Genomic DNA, 13431 nt, shown 5'->3' with positions numbered 1-13431 from the left:
CCTAGGGACTTTGTGCCCTGTGTCCCAGCCCCTCCAGCCATGGCTAACAGGGGCCAACATAGAGCATGGGCCACAGCTTCAGAGGGTGTAAGTTTCAAGCCTTGGCAGTTTCCATACGGTATTGAGCTTACAAATGCACAGGAGTAAACAATTGGGGTTTGGGAACCTCCACCTAGATTTCAGAGGATGTATGGAAATGCCTGAATGCCCAGGAAAATTTTGCCGCAAGGGCAGGGCCCTCATGGAGAACTTCTGCTAGGGCAGTGTGGAAAGAAAATGTGAGGTTAGATACCCTACACAGAGTTGCCTAGTGAAGCTGGGAGAAGAGGACCACCATCATCCAGACCCCAGAATAGTAGATCCACTGACAGCTTGCACTGTGCACCTAAAAAAGCCACAGACACTTAATAACAGCCCATGAAGGCAGCCAGGAGGGAGGCTGTACCCTGCAAAGCCAAAGGGGTGGAGCTGCCCAAGACCATGGGAACCCACCTCTTGCATCAGCGTGACCTGGATGTGAATATGAAGTCAAAGGAGATCATTTTGGAGGTTTAAGATTTGACTGCCCCACTGGATTTCAGACTTGCATGGGACCTGTAACCCCTTTATTTTGGCCAATTTCTTCCATTCAGAATGGCTGTATTTACCCAATGCTCATACCTCGATTGTATCTAGGAAGTAACTAACTTGCTTTTGATTTTACAGGTTCACAGGATGAAGGGACTTACCTTGTGTCAGATGAGACTTTGGACTGTAGAGTTAATGCTGAAATTAGTTAAGACTTTAGGAACTGTTGTGAAGGTATGATTGGTTTTAAAATTTGAGGACATGAGATTTGGGAGGAGACAGGGGTGGAATAATATGGTTTAGCTTTGCCCCCACCAAAATTTCATCTTGAATTGTAACTCCCACAATTCCCATGAGTTGTGGGAGGGCCCCAGTGGGAGGTAACTGAATAATGGATGAGTCTTTCCTATGCTATTCTTGTGACAGTGAATATATCTCACATGATCTGACGGTTTAAAAAAGAGGAGTTTCCATACACAAGCTCTCTTCTCTTATCTGCCACCATATGAGATGTGTCATCTTCCACCATGATTGTGAGGCCTCCTCAGTCATGTAGAACTGTAAGTCCATTAAACATCTTTCTTTTGTAACTTGCCCAGTCTCTGGTATGTCTTTATCAGCAGCATGAAAACGGGCTAATAAAATACTTAAGTCCTCTAAGACTTGATATCATCTGGAAAATCAACATGATTATAAGAGATAATTCATAAAGTTGTTTTGGAAAATAAGTGAAATACTATATATAAAGTGTTGTTTATAGTTAAAAGGGATGTAAACATTCTTAAATTTTAGCTATCATTATTGTCATTTTTAATAAGAACTGAATAGTTTCCTTTGGTGCTGGTAGCTTCAAAGAGTTTTAGTGCAACAAAAACATTTTTCATAGAAAATGATTCCGCTGCTCAAATAGCCATGTTAGCTTTGTTATTTACCCCTAGATGTTGACTTTGTAATTCACCTTTCTCAGATCTAATACCTCCTGCTGATCTTGGTTAACAGCTCACTGTGCTTTTGTATCCTGGAATCCTGGTGATGCTTTAGTTGTTCCTTCCAGTGCCTTGCTTTTAGTTTCACTTCTCCCTTTGTTGACTCTCTGGAGAATCCCTTGAGCCCCAGTCATAGAGAGACAGTCATCCCACCTGGACAAAAATCCAATGAGTAGAAACACCTCTCCCACATTCAGTTTTTACAATTCTAAATTTTTTTTGTTACCAATAGTGCCAAATTAATTAATTAATTCCCTCTTTCATCTCAGAAAACATAACAAGTTTGAAATAATATATGGTTATTCCTTAAGTACTTATTATTATTACTATTATTATTATTATTTTGAGACTGTCTCGCTTTGTCACCAGGCACCAGGCTGGAGTGCAGTGGCATGATCTTGACTCACTGCAACCTCTGCCTCCCGGGTTCAAGCAATTCTCCTGCCTCAGCCTCCCAAGTAGCTAGGACTACAGGTGTGTGCCACCACACCCAGCTAATTTTTGTATTTTTTTAGTAGAGATGGGGTTTCACCATGTTGGCCAGGATGGTCTCGATCTCTTGACCTTGTGATCCACCCACCTCGGCCTCCCGAAGTGCTGGGATTACAGGCATGAGCCACCGCACCCAGCCCCTTCAGTACTTATAATATTCTAGCTTACATGGCATTAAATATCAGCTATTAAAATGAAATTTAATTTCGGAGTAAACATTGCTCTTAATTCTAGAGGTCTCAATTGGTAAAATGCTGCAAAAATACTGTTTTACCTGTACAATGTATTCTGTAACTAACCGGTAAGTTCTCAACATCATTTATCATATTCTCCAATGACATATTTAGTTTTAAAGTCCATTGATTACATAAATGTATCATTGGGAAAATTGGTCTGTGGGTTTTTAAGATGTCTTACCTAAAATCTTAGTCACATCCTATAAAAGAAGGAATGCTGACATTTTTTTCTTTGAAATTTGAAAAAAAGAAATACACTTATCAAAAAGAAGGTACATTTTAATGTTGCTTATTGGAAGTTTTACCATTTAATTTTTTCTTTTAAGTTAGGAAAGACTAAAAATTATCAGATGAGGTTTCATGTTTTTATTCCTTAAAAATAAAGCTTGAGAGCTAATCAAGTATACAAAGACCTCCAGTGGAATGTGTTAAACTCTAGGCTCCCTGGTGGGATAGAGGTAAAGAAGACTTCCATTTACCTTTGGGAAAAAGATAAGAGGTTAATGCTGATAGCATATAAAAAGAGGAAATTTTACAATAAAAGTGCTACTACATAACTCCCTAGATATTTCAATCAACATTGAAAATTATGTCATCTCTGCTTATTATTTTAAGAATGTGTGTTCTCAAATACAAGAAAGTCAAATATAAATTGTGCCATCCTTTACCTATATCTATATGTGTGTATATGCATACACATATTTATTCTTAGAAAAAGAATAGTTGCCAAATGTGAAATGCTGTTATGAATTGAATGTTTATGTCCCCCTCAAATTTTTATGTTAAAATCTTGACCCCCAATGTGATGATATTAGAAGGTAGGAACTTTGGGAGGTAAGTAGATCATGGGGGTGGAGCACTTATGAATGGGAGTAGTGCCCTTATAAGAAGAAAAATAAGAGCTTGCTCCGGCTCTCTGTTCTCTGCCATGTGAGAATACAAAGAGAAGATGGTCATCTTCACGCCAGGAAGTGTGCCCTCTGAGAATACAAAGAGAAGATAGTCATCTTCACACCAGGAAGTGTGCCCTGTGAGAATACAAAGAGAAGATAGTCATCTTCACACCAGGAAGTGTGCCCTCTGAGAATACAAAGAGAAGATGGTCATCTTCACGCCAGGAAGTGTGCCCTCTGAGAATACAAAGAGAAGATGGTCATCTTCACGCCAGGAAGTGTGCCCTCTGAGAATACAAAGAGAAGATGGTCATCTTCACGCCAGGAAGTGTGCCCTCTGAGAATACAAAGAGAAGATAGTCATCTTCACGCCAGGAACTGTGCCCTCTGAGAATACAAAGAGAAGATGGTCATCTTCACGCCAGGAAGTGTGCCCTCTGAGAATACAAAGAGAAGATGGTCATCTTCACGCCAGGAAGTGTGCCCTCTGAGAATACAAAGAGAAGATGGTCATCTTCACGCCAGGAAGTGTGCCCTCTGAGAATACAAAGAGAAGATGGTCATCTTCACGCCAGGAAGTGTGCCCTCTGAGAATACAAAGAGAAGATGGTCATCTTCACGCCAGGAAGTGTGCCCTCTGAGAATACAAAGAGAAGATGGTCATCTTCACGCCAGGAAGTGTGCCCTCTGAGAATACAAAGAGAAGATGGTCATATTCACGCCAGGAAGTGTGCCCTCTGAGAATACAAAGAGAAGATAGTCATCTTCACGCCAAGAAGTGTGCCCTCACCAAATACTCAATCTTTTGGCACTTCAGGCTCCAGAACTGTGAGAATACATGTGTGTAGCTTAAGCCACTCTGTCTATAGTAATTTGTCACAGCAACTCAAATGGACTAAAAAAAAAAAATAGGAAAGTTCTGTGTTATCTCTCAAGAAACCTGGTCAAAAGGATAATGAGAGAAGAACAGACTCTAACTTCAGTCCTGTTTGCAGAGGGCAAAATCAAATAAAAATTGTAAATTAACCTGAAGAAAAGGTCAACTCTTTCCAAAGATAACACTCATGACCATCTTCTCAAAATCTAAGGGGGATGTCAAGACTGTATTATACCTATAGACATACATTTAGCCCAAATCTTCTCTAAAGCCTGAGCACCTTGAATCAAGACATCTACTTTGGTTAAAGCCAAGTACAGTCATGATTTCAAAACCATTAGGCTCCAGCGATTAAAACCCTAAATTGTACTGTGGTCATAACTAAATCTCCTCGCTCTTATCCAAATAGATTTCTTTTCCACTACATCCTCAGTCCACTCTGGTAAATGTCTCCTCAACTTGTCAGTGATATTTGACACAGTTGGTCAATTCTTTCTCATCTAAATACTTTATGTAGCTGGCTTGACATCACACTTTTCTGGCTTTCCTCCTACTGAACTGGTTGCTATATCCTAGTCTTGTTGGCAGGATGTTTCTAATTTACCTGACCACTAAATAGCAGAATAACTCAAGGCTCAGTCTTCCCATATCATCTATCTGGACTCACTTGCTAGGTAAGCCCCACCAGACCCACAACTTTAAATAGCATCTCTACACTAATGATTTCCAAGTATATGTATCGTATTTCCAAGTATATGTATTTAATGGCCTTTTTGACATTCTGTACAATATCTAAATTAAAATTCTTCTTTCCCATCTTTTTTTTTTTTTTTTTGTGAGACGGAGTTTCACTCTTGTTACCCAGGCTGGAGTGCAATGGCACGATCTTGGCTCACTGCAACCTCCGCCTCCTGGGTTCAAGCAATTCTTCTGCCTCAGCCTCCCGAGTAGCTGGGATTACAGGCACCCGCCACCATGCCCAGCTAATTTTTTGTATTTTTAGTAGAGACGGGGTTTCACCATGTTGACTAGGATGGTCTCGATCTCTTGACCTCGTGATCCACCTGCCTCGGCCTCCCAAAGTGCTGGGATTACAGGTCTTTCCCATCTTTTATCCCAATTTGCCCCTCTTCCAGTATCTTCCATTTCATTAAATAAAAATATAACAGGTTGGTCATCCCTTATCTGAAAGGTTGAGACTAGAAGTCTTTCAGATTTTAGAATTTTTTCAGATTTTGAAATATTTGCATTACATATTTACCCAGTTGACGATTCCATATCTGAAAATTTAACATCTAAAATGCTCCAATGAACATTTTCTTTGAACATTATGTCAGTGTTCAAAAAATTTTGAATTTTGGAGCATTTCAAATTTCAGATTTTTACATTTAGGATGCTCAACTTACAATTCACAAAACTGTTCAAAAACACATAGAAATAATTTTTGACAGCTGTCTTTCCAGGAAATCTATACTGAATCCATCAGCTATTCTTGTTGGTCCTGCCTTTAAACATACCAAAATCCACCATTTACAACCATTTCTACTCCTACTTCTCTAGTTCAAGTCATCACAATCTCTTACCTAGATAAGTGAACCCCTCAGTAAGTTTCTTTACTGGGTCATTATTCCTTCTGTTCTTCATTCTCATTTCTAAAAATCACCAAAAGTATCACCTTCAAAAAGTGCATCAGATTAATCATTTCTCTGCTTAAAACACCCTAATGTCTTCTTACTTGAATAAGAACAAAATCCAAAGTTTCTGCCATGGCTATCAGCCTCTGCATATCTGGCCTCTGCCTAACTTTTTGATACATCTTTCTCTGGTTCGTACTGTTCTGCCCACATTGGTCTTCTTGCTGTTCCATTGTTCTTATCATGAAACATTTGCCCTTGCCCCGTCTTTTTGCCTGGGCATTTTCTCTGAATGTTTACATGACTTACTTAATTTAGGACTCTGCTCAATGTCACCTTTTAGAGAGCCCTTCCCTGACCAAGTGGTCGGAAAATCCTGAGTTTTAAATTTTTTATGTGTGATACCTTGTAAAAGTTATGCAAATTTTCTGGAGTTCAGTTACCTCTTTTTACTGGCTATCTATTGCTTCATAACAATTTATCTAATAATGAATCAGCTTTTTTTTAAATGATCATTTATTATCTATTTTCTGTGAGTCAGGAACCCAAGTGCAGCTTAGCTGGATGTCTCTAGCTCAAAGTATCTTGCAGGGTGAACCAAAGTCTAAGCCAGATTTCTGTCACCTCAAGGCTTCACAGGGGAAGGTGCACTCCAAGCCTCTTATATGGCTTTTCCAGGGCTCAGGTCCTCAAGGGCCATTGGCTGCAGACATCAATTTCTTACCACATAAGCCTCTCTATACGGCAGCTCACAACTTAGAAGCTGGCTTCCCTCAGAGCTAGCTAGTGAGATATGAAGAAAAGGCATGCAATATGGCAGCCACCAACTCAGCAATTTCATCTAGGAAGTGACATCCCATCACTTTTACCATATTCTGTTATTTAGATATGAGAATATCTAAATATTAAATATTAATATTTACTTGGTCCAGCCCACACTCACATAAGTCAATATGAAAGCATGAACCATAGGAGGCCTACAACATTTATGTGTAAAGTGGAAATAATATCAGCCTCACAAAGTGGGTGGTTATAAAATCACAATATAAATATATTTGACTTATTCATGCATAACTTAATTCAAATCTGTATTGCAAACCGTGGAACTAATATGTGTAAGATCAATGGAACAGCTCTCTTGCAAATGAAAAATATTTCTCAGGGCACAGAAATTATTGTTAGAGTTATAAGCAGAATTCCAAAGATAAAGTGCCATTCTGTGCCTTACCCCCTTATTCATGCTTTGGTTTCTTTATCCATAATGGGTACTTTTTCATGCATGCCCTAACAAACTTCTAGATCCCAAGTATAACTCTGAAAATATTTAGAATCCTCAGAGGAAAATAAATGCACTTCTAGCATTAAAAATATAATGAGCTTAGCCACAGATTTTTAACTCACAAAGTTAAACTAACCAAAAGCTTTAGAACATACATAAAGTCTGAAATACTTGCTGGGAAATCCTAGAAAAATTAAACTAACAGTATTATATAGAAAAGTAGTTTATAGATGTTATTTTAAAAGCATAGCCTTTCAATCCATCAAAATATTAAATATTAAATAACCCAGACGTTCTAGAAATAGAGGCATAGAAAAAGTTATTTTCAAAAAGCAGTTTCTATAAGCATCTGAATACCCAAAACATACCAAGGTTCATAAGAGAAGACTTAAAGTTCATAAAACTAGGATTTGGGATCATAAAACTTTCATTCATAATCTACCACACTTTTCACTCTAATACAGAAAAAAATTAATAAATACATGGCAGCTTACTGAGTGTATAAGCTACCACACAGAAAATGATTAAAAAATAAAAAGACAAGAATACCTTAACTAGAAACTCAAAATATAGTTCACAGAATAAGACATAATTACATAAAATGGTAATTAAAAAAAGGTCCACTATTCCAAATGTCCACTTGATTCATCACCCTCACGGTCCATGTAAGATTAGCCTGAACCTTTATTTATCATCCAGTGGGAAGTTTAATGCCTTCCTCTGACTTACTGCAAACTCACAGCCCTTTCTCCCATGGGTCTCTGGTTCTGATTTCTCCTTTCTTCTTAATCCTCCATCTTCTACCTAATTGTTCCTTTATCTTATCTGCTCCTCTCTAGCCTTAACACAGACCTCCATTGCTTTCATTTAATTGTCTTGTAAACTACTCATGTAAAACAAGCAAGCTTCATTCACAAATGTTTGGGAAGAAGGAAGTTTATATTACAGCCACAAAAATGACTGAAAGTTCCACATTAGACATCTGCTGGGCCATTTTTCTCAGTATCTGGTTCCCCCCATGTTGTGCCTCTCTGATCCTCCCTTCAGTCTCCACTCTTTAGCACCCCCAATTTTGGTTCATTTTTGTCTTTCACTTGTCCCTTGGTGACACTCATTCTCATGGTCTTACATCATCTCCCCAAGCAGAAGTGAAGTATTTCCTTAACCAGAAATAGACTCTTTCTTAGGAAAAATTCTGGTGCCAATTATTCCAAAAATAATGTTTTCACCCTTTTACACCATTTTGTATCTTGATAAAAATTTTGTTTCAAGAGAAGAGAGGACTAAGAGATTAGGTAATGTAGAGTGATAAAGAAAAGCTTTAAATAGGGGACAGCACTTTAAGTATTGAACGATTAGGTAGGCTAGGAAAATGGTAATAGTAGTGTGTCTTGGAGCATTCTACATGAAAACAGGATGAGCATAATATGCACTGGCACTTGTCAATAAAGAGTATGCCAAACTTAAAATTTCGTGCAAACCTAGATACCTTAAAGGACTTTTCTTTCTTTAATTGTAGCTTTGTCTTCCATGACATAATTCTTGAGGGTATTTGAGGAAGGCCTTAGTATGTGATATTATATGCATTTAATTTTAATTGTTTCATCAAGAGGTCTTAAGAAAGTTGTATGCAGAAGCAAGTCATTAAGATGGAGTACAGACTTATTTTATCTTTATGGGAGCTTTAGATTATTAACTTTTGTCTAGAACCAATTGCAATACAGCCCTGAATTGTGTAAGTGGAGGCTCACCTCACATAGATATGTATTTATTTCATTTTCGTATTCCCCAGCTAATTTTGATCAATGAAACAGTAGATCATAAACACTTAGCATATTATTTTGTGCTAAATCCTTTCCACTGCTCTGCAGTTTTTTCATAAAGTAGTATGTTTGGGGTTTGAGATAATTCCTTGTTCCCTTTAGTGACAGAAGTGGGAGAGAGCCTAGACTATGAAGCTAGACTGCTGGGTTTGTAACCTGCATTTGTAACCCTGGCTCCATTATTTACTTTCTATGTTTCCTTGGAAACTTATTTACTGTTTGTGTGTTCCAGTCTTCTTCATTTATAAAATGAAAATAACAGTGGGACACAGAAGAGAAGCGTTCACACAGCCAGTTGGAAAACAGCACAAATCTGTGAACCTCATTACTCACTGCCTACATTGAACTACACACAGATGCTTTATGTGTATGTGTATGCAGCCTCATAATCAACTTTTGTCTTGACATTTTCTCATCAATTTTTTTAAAATATTATTTTCCATTTTGTCCTAAAATAATGATAATAAAATTAAAATGTGTTGTTTTCTGGTAATTCCAAACTCCAAGGCTATCCTTTTGTCCAATTTATTATAATCATCTTCTAATTTAATTATTGTTTCCTTCACCTCTGTGACTAAAAAGGTAATTAGTTGTTATATTTCAGCATGTGTAATGATCACTTGGTTTGCTGGCTAAAATATCGATTCCTGATCCTCACCCTGATATTCTGAATCAGGATCTATGAAGCGTATCTCAGAAACTTCAAAAGCACTCTAAAGTTCGTTCTGACACAGGTGGTCCAAAGACACACTTTGAGAAGTGCTGATCTTGTTTATTGATTAAAAAAAAAAACATTAAATAGCATTGGTTTTGGCTCTCATCAGCAGGGAGGACCATAAGAGATGTCTCTTCACACTGGAAATAATTCACAGTTATTCCCTCAAAAAATTATGTAACCATTAAAATGATAATATTGGTGAAAAAATTCTGGAATTTTTGCCAGATGTTGAAGGTAGAAAGGACAAAGGAGTATAGATATATATACAAAAAAATGGAAGCTTGATATAGGCAGAGTTTTTATCTGCATAATTCACTGCTGACTTCTTGGCATCTAGATTCACTACTGAATTTTTGGCATCTAAACCAGTGCCTGGAATATGGTAGTTTCTAATATGTGCAAGAATGTTAAATACGATAGCAATCAATTTAGGAAACGAAAAGCTAGGTTTGGGTATTACATTATTAAAATTTTTTTGAGATATTTAAGATCCAAAGAGAATAAAAGGTAAATAATATGAAAAACAATTACCAAGGTATTTAAAATTATTCTATTCTCATAACATATTAAGTAAGAAAAACGTTAAAGGGTGAGTTCACATTATGGGGAAGCTCCCACTAATTCTACTGTAGGACAGCATCATATATACGTGAAAATAATCTTCTTATTTTAACAGAAACAAATTCCTAGAACGTGCCTGAGAAAACTGAATTGCAAGCTAGATCAGGCTCTTCCGGGAAAACTGAGTTTTAAGTTAGTTTATACTCTCAATGTATTTTATGTCAAAATCTGATGTCACCCCTCAATGGGAGACTTTCCAAAGGCAGAAATCATTGTGTTTCCTCTCACCTTAGGAAATTTTAAAGGTGTGTGTAATAGCAGAGGTCTTATGAAGAATGCCTATCTTTTAAGAAAGTAGAAATCTATGGGGATAAACATGTCATTTTATTTAAAAACTCTCATCTGATATCAGTTTCTCTTCAGGAATAATGAAGAAACAATAGACAATCTAAACTATTTCCTCCACTGGTAAAAACTCTGTAGACATTTGGCAGAATAAACATAACCATTTAGATACATCAGCTACCCCCACATAAAGAGGACTCTGTATTATTCAGATACCCTGGGAGAAACACATGGTGTGTAAGGCTGGTTTCTACACTTTAATTGTGCTGTGTGTATTGTAAAATGAGTGTATTTTGCTCCAGTCCTTGTTCCTTTGACCTTTTAGTTTCTTAATGAGGCTCCAAAAGCAGCAATCAAAAGCACAGTGTTCCATTTTGGAAGCATTTAGAAAGCAATGCACTTTGGCTAAATTTAGTTGTAACATTCAGAATTTAAAAACACATCCTGCCATTTTTCTAGGAGACACATAGTCATTTTGATTTAAACAAATTGGTCAAATAACAGTTGTTTCCTCATAGTTCACTCATGTAAACAAAAGTGGGGGTCGGGGGGCTGATAATAACAAAATTGACTCATACAAGACTTTTTAATAGACACAACTCAGACATATTCATTCTGCAGGACATCAAACAAAGGAAACTTTTGTGTTCATTTAAAACACTTCTTTCTCCAAAAGCACAAATTATGGTTAAAATTGAAGCCACAAAACTAGAAGTTGAAAATACTGACAATTACTCATGTTCAGGAAATATTGTCTGATTTATCAAGACTTACATTTGGAACAATATTCAGGAAATACTTGAATATTAGAGAGAACAGGAGAATCAAAGTTAAAAATTGCATTTCATCTTGTAAATTATAATATGGAAAATGTACATCTTCAAGAATTCAAAAGCTTATTTATCTTAAACAATTGACCCGATTTTAAAGTAGTTGTTTATGGTACATACTCAGAAATCTTTTTTTCTGCACAACATCATCTAAAAGAGCGCACCAAGGCACAAAATGTCAGCAGTTTGTCTCCACAAAATTACATGAAGGGAATGTGAAACATTCCCAGGTAACAGAGACCAGATGCTGTTTGGAAATTTTAATAAAACCTTAGTGGAATACAGCTTTCCTCACTGGAAAACTATATTGCAAAAACAACTGCCTTTAATTTTTAATTTCTATTTTATTGTGGGTAAGAACACTGAGATGAGATCTACCCTCATAACAAATGTTTAAGTGTCTAATATAGTACTGCTGACTATAGGTCAGCCCATGCTTTTACAGCCATATGATATTCTTTAGCCTTGAAGGCCATTTAATGTTTTTTCTGCCTGAAAAGCTTCTGCTCACTTTTCAATACCTAGCTCAGTTATCACCTGCCTTGTGAAGCCTCATAACAGTATAAGAAACACTCAGCTGTCTTGCTCATATTTCTATTTTTAGCCTTTAACACATTGTATTGTCTTAATTGTTTACATGTACTAGATGAAATCTGAACATTGAGGATTATTCTTTCTTCATCTTTAAAAATTCCATGGCTAAGTGTCTAACGTGGGTTCAAGACATTTTTATTAATCACGTGAATAAACTACCTTTTTAAATACTTCAATAGCTATTGGGGTACAAGGTTTTTGGTTACATGGATGAATTGTACAGTGGTGAATTCTGAGGTCTTAGCATACCTGTCTCCCAAGTAATGTACATTGTACCAGAATATAGATTTTTATCACCTACCTCTTAACTTTCCCCCTTCCGAATCTCCAATGCCCATTATACCATTCTATGTGCCTTTGTGTACCCATAGCTTAGCTCCCACTTACAAATTATCTTAAAATGTCGTACAGCAGATTTCTAGAATTTACTCGTATCACTCACCTGAAACTTTATGCCCATTGATAACTAACCTCCCATTTTCCCCATCCCCTAGCCCTTGGCAACTGCCATTTCACTCTTTAATTATAAATTTGCCTATTTATGATAACTCATATAAGAGGAATCATGCAGTATGTGTCTTTCTGTGACTGGCTTATTCCATTCAGCATAATCTCCTTAAGGTTCATTCATGTCGTTGCTTCTTGCAGAATTTCCCTCTTTTTAAAGGTTAAATAGTACTTTATTTTTCAAAATATACCACATTTAAAAAAATACTAATAATAAATAAGCAGCTCTCTAAGATGTGAGTAAACAAAATTGGAAACGAGAAAAGCTGGGCTGGTTCCTTAGATGATAAGGTTGCCTGCTGACCTTGGTGCAGAGACTTGTTGGCCTGCAGTGCTAGAATCCAGTGCTTAAGAAAGGGAGTAAAAGGAAAGGGATTAGGAAAGTTGTGCCCTGTGCCTGGCCTCCTGCTCTTACGGGGCAACTGTATCCATGGGGCAGTGGTTGGTCAGGCCTGCATGGGGTAGAGGCTCAGGGGAGAAAAGGGAAGGAGGAGAGATGAGAGAAACATGGACCTCAGATCAGTTTCTTTATCACCAGTGATATTTGATTGGGATAAAATAAAAGCTAATTCTCAATTCTCTCTGCCACTTCTCCTAGTGGAAATGAAATATATTTCCACTCAGCTATAAAAATATCTACTTGATTGTAAGTCTGAAATTCCTACTGCCTATAAGCTTGGAGACTGGAAAAAGTTGACCATAATAACACATTCCATACAACAAGCGAGAGAGGTAAAGTGAAACTTCACTCAGGTGTCTTCCCAACCACACTGCTTCCACCTGATGACAGCAAAAAGCACCTAGTAACAGTGGGCTGGGGGTGGGGGTGCATACTGTGTGAGGAAAGCCCACAAAACAAAGTCTAAATAAGCAGAAAACTCACCAAAAGCTTACAAATATTTAAGACTTCCTGAATAACACAGCATATGGTAGTAAAGTTCCATTTGAACAAATTCTGGAAATAGATATATCTCTTAGTGCATAACAGGTGTTAGAATCAGAACGTAGATGCAGGAATGTTTGTAAGAGCTGAACTGGGTTCTATAGGATGTCTTCTGGCACAGCAGTTTTATTTCAAGAAATGTTTTA

This window comes from Callithrix jacchus, chromosome 11 (genome assembly GCF_049354715.1).
Source record: "Callithrix jacchus isolate 240 chromosome 11, calJac240_pri, whole genome shotgun sequence".
Lineage (NCBI taxonomy): Eukaryota > Metazoa > Chordata > Mammalia > Primates > Cebidae > Callithrix > Callithrix jacchus.
Note: the sequence above shows the minus strand (reverse complement) of the source record.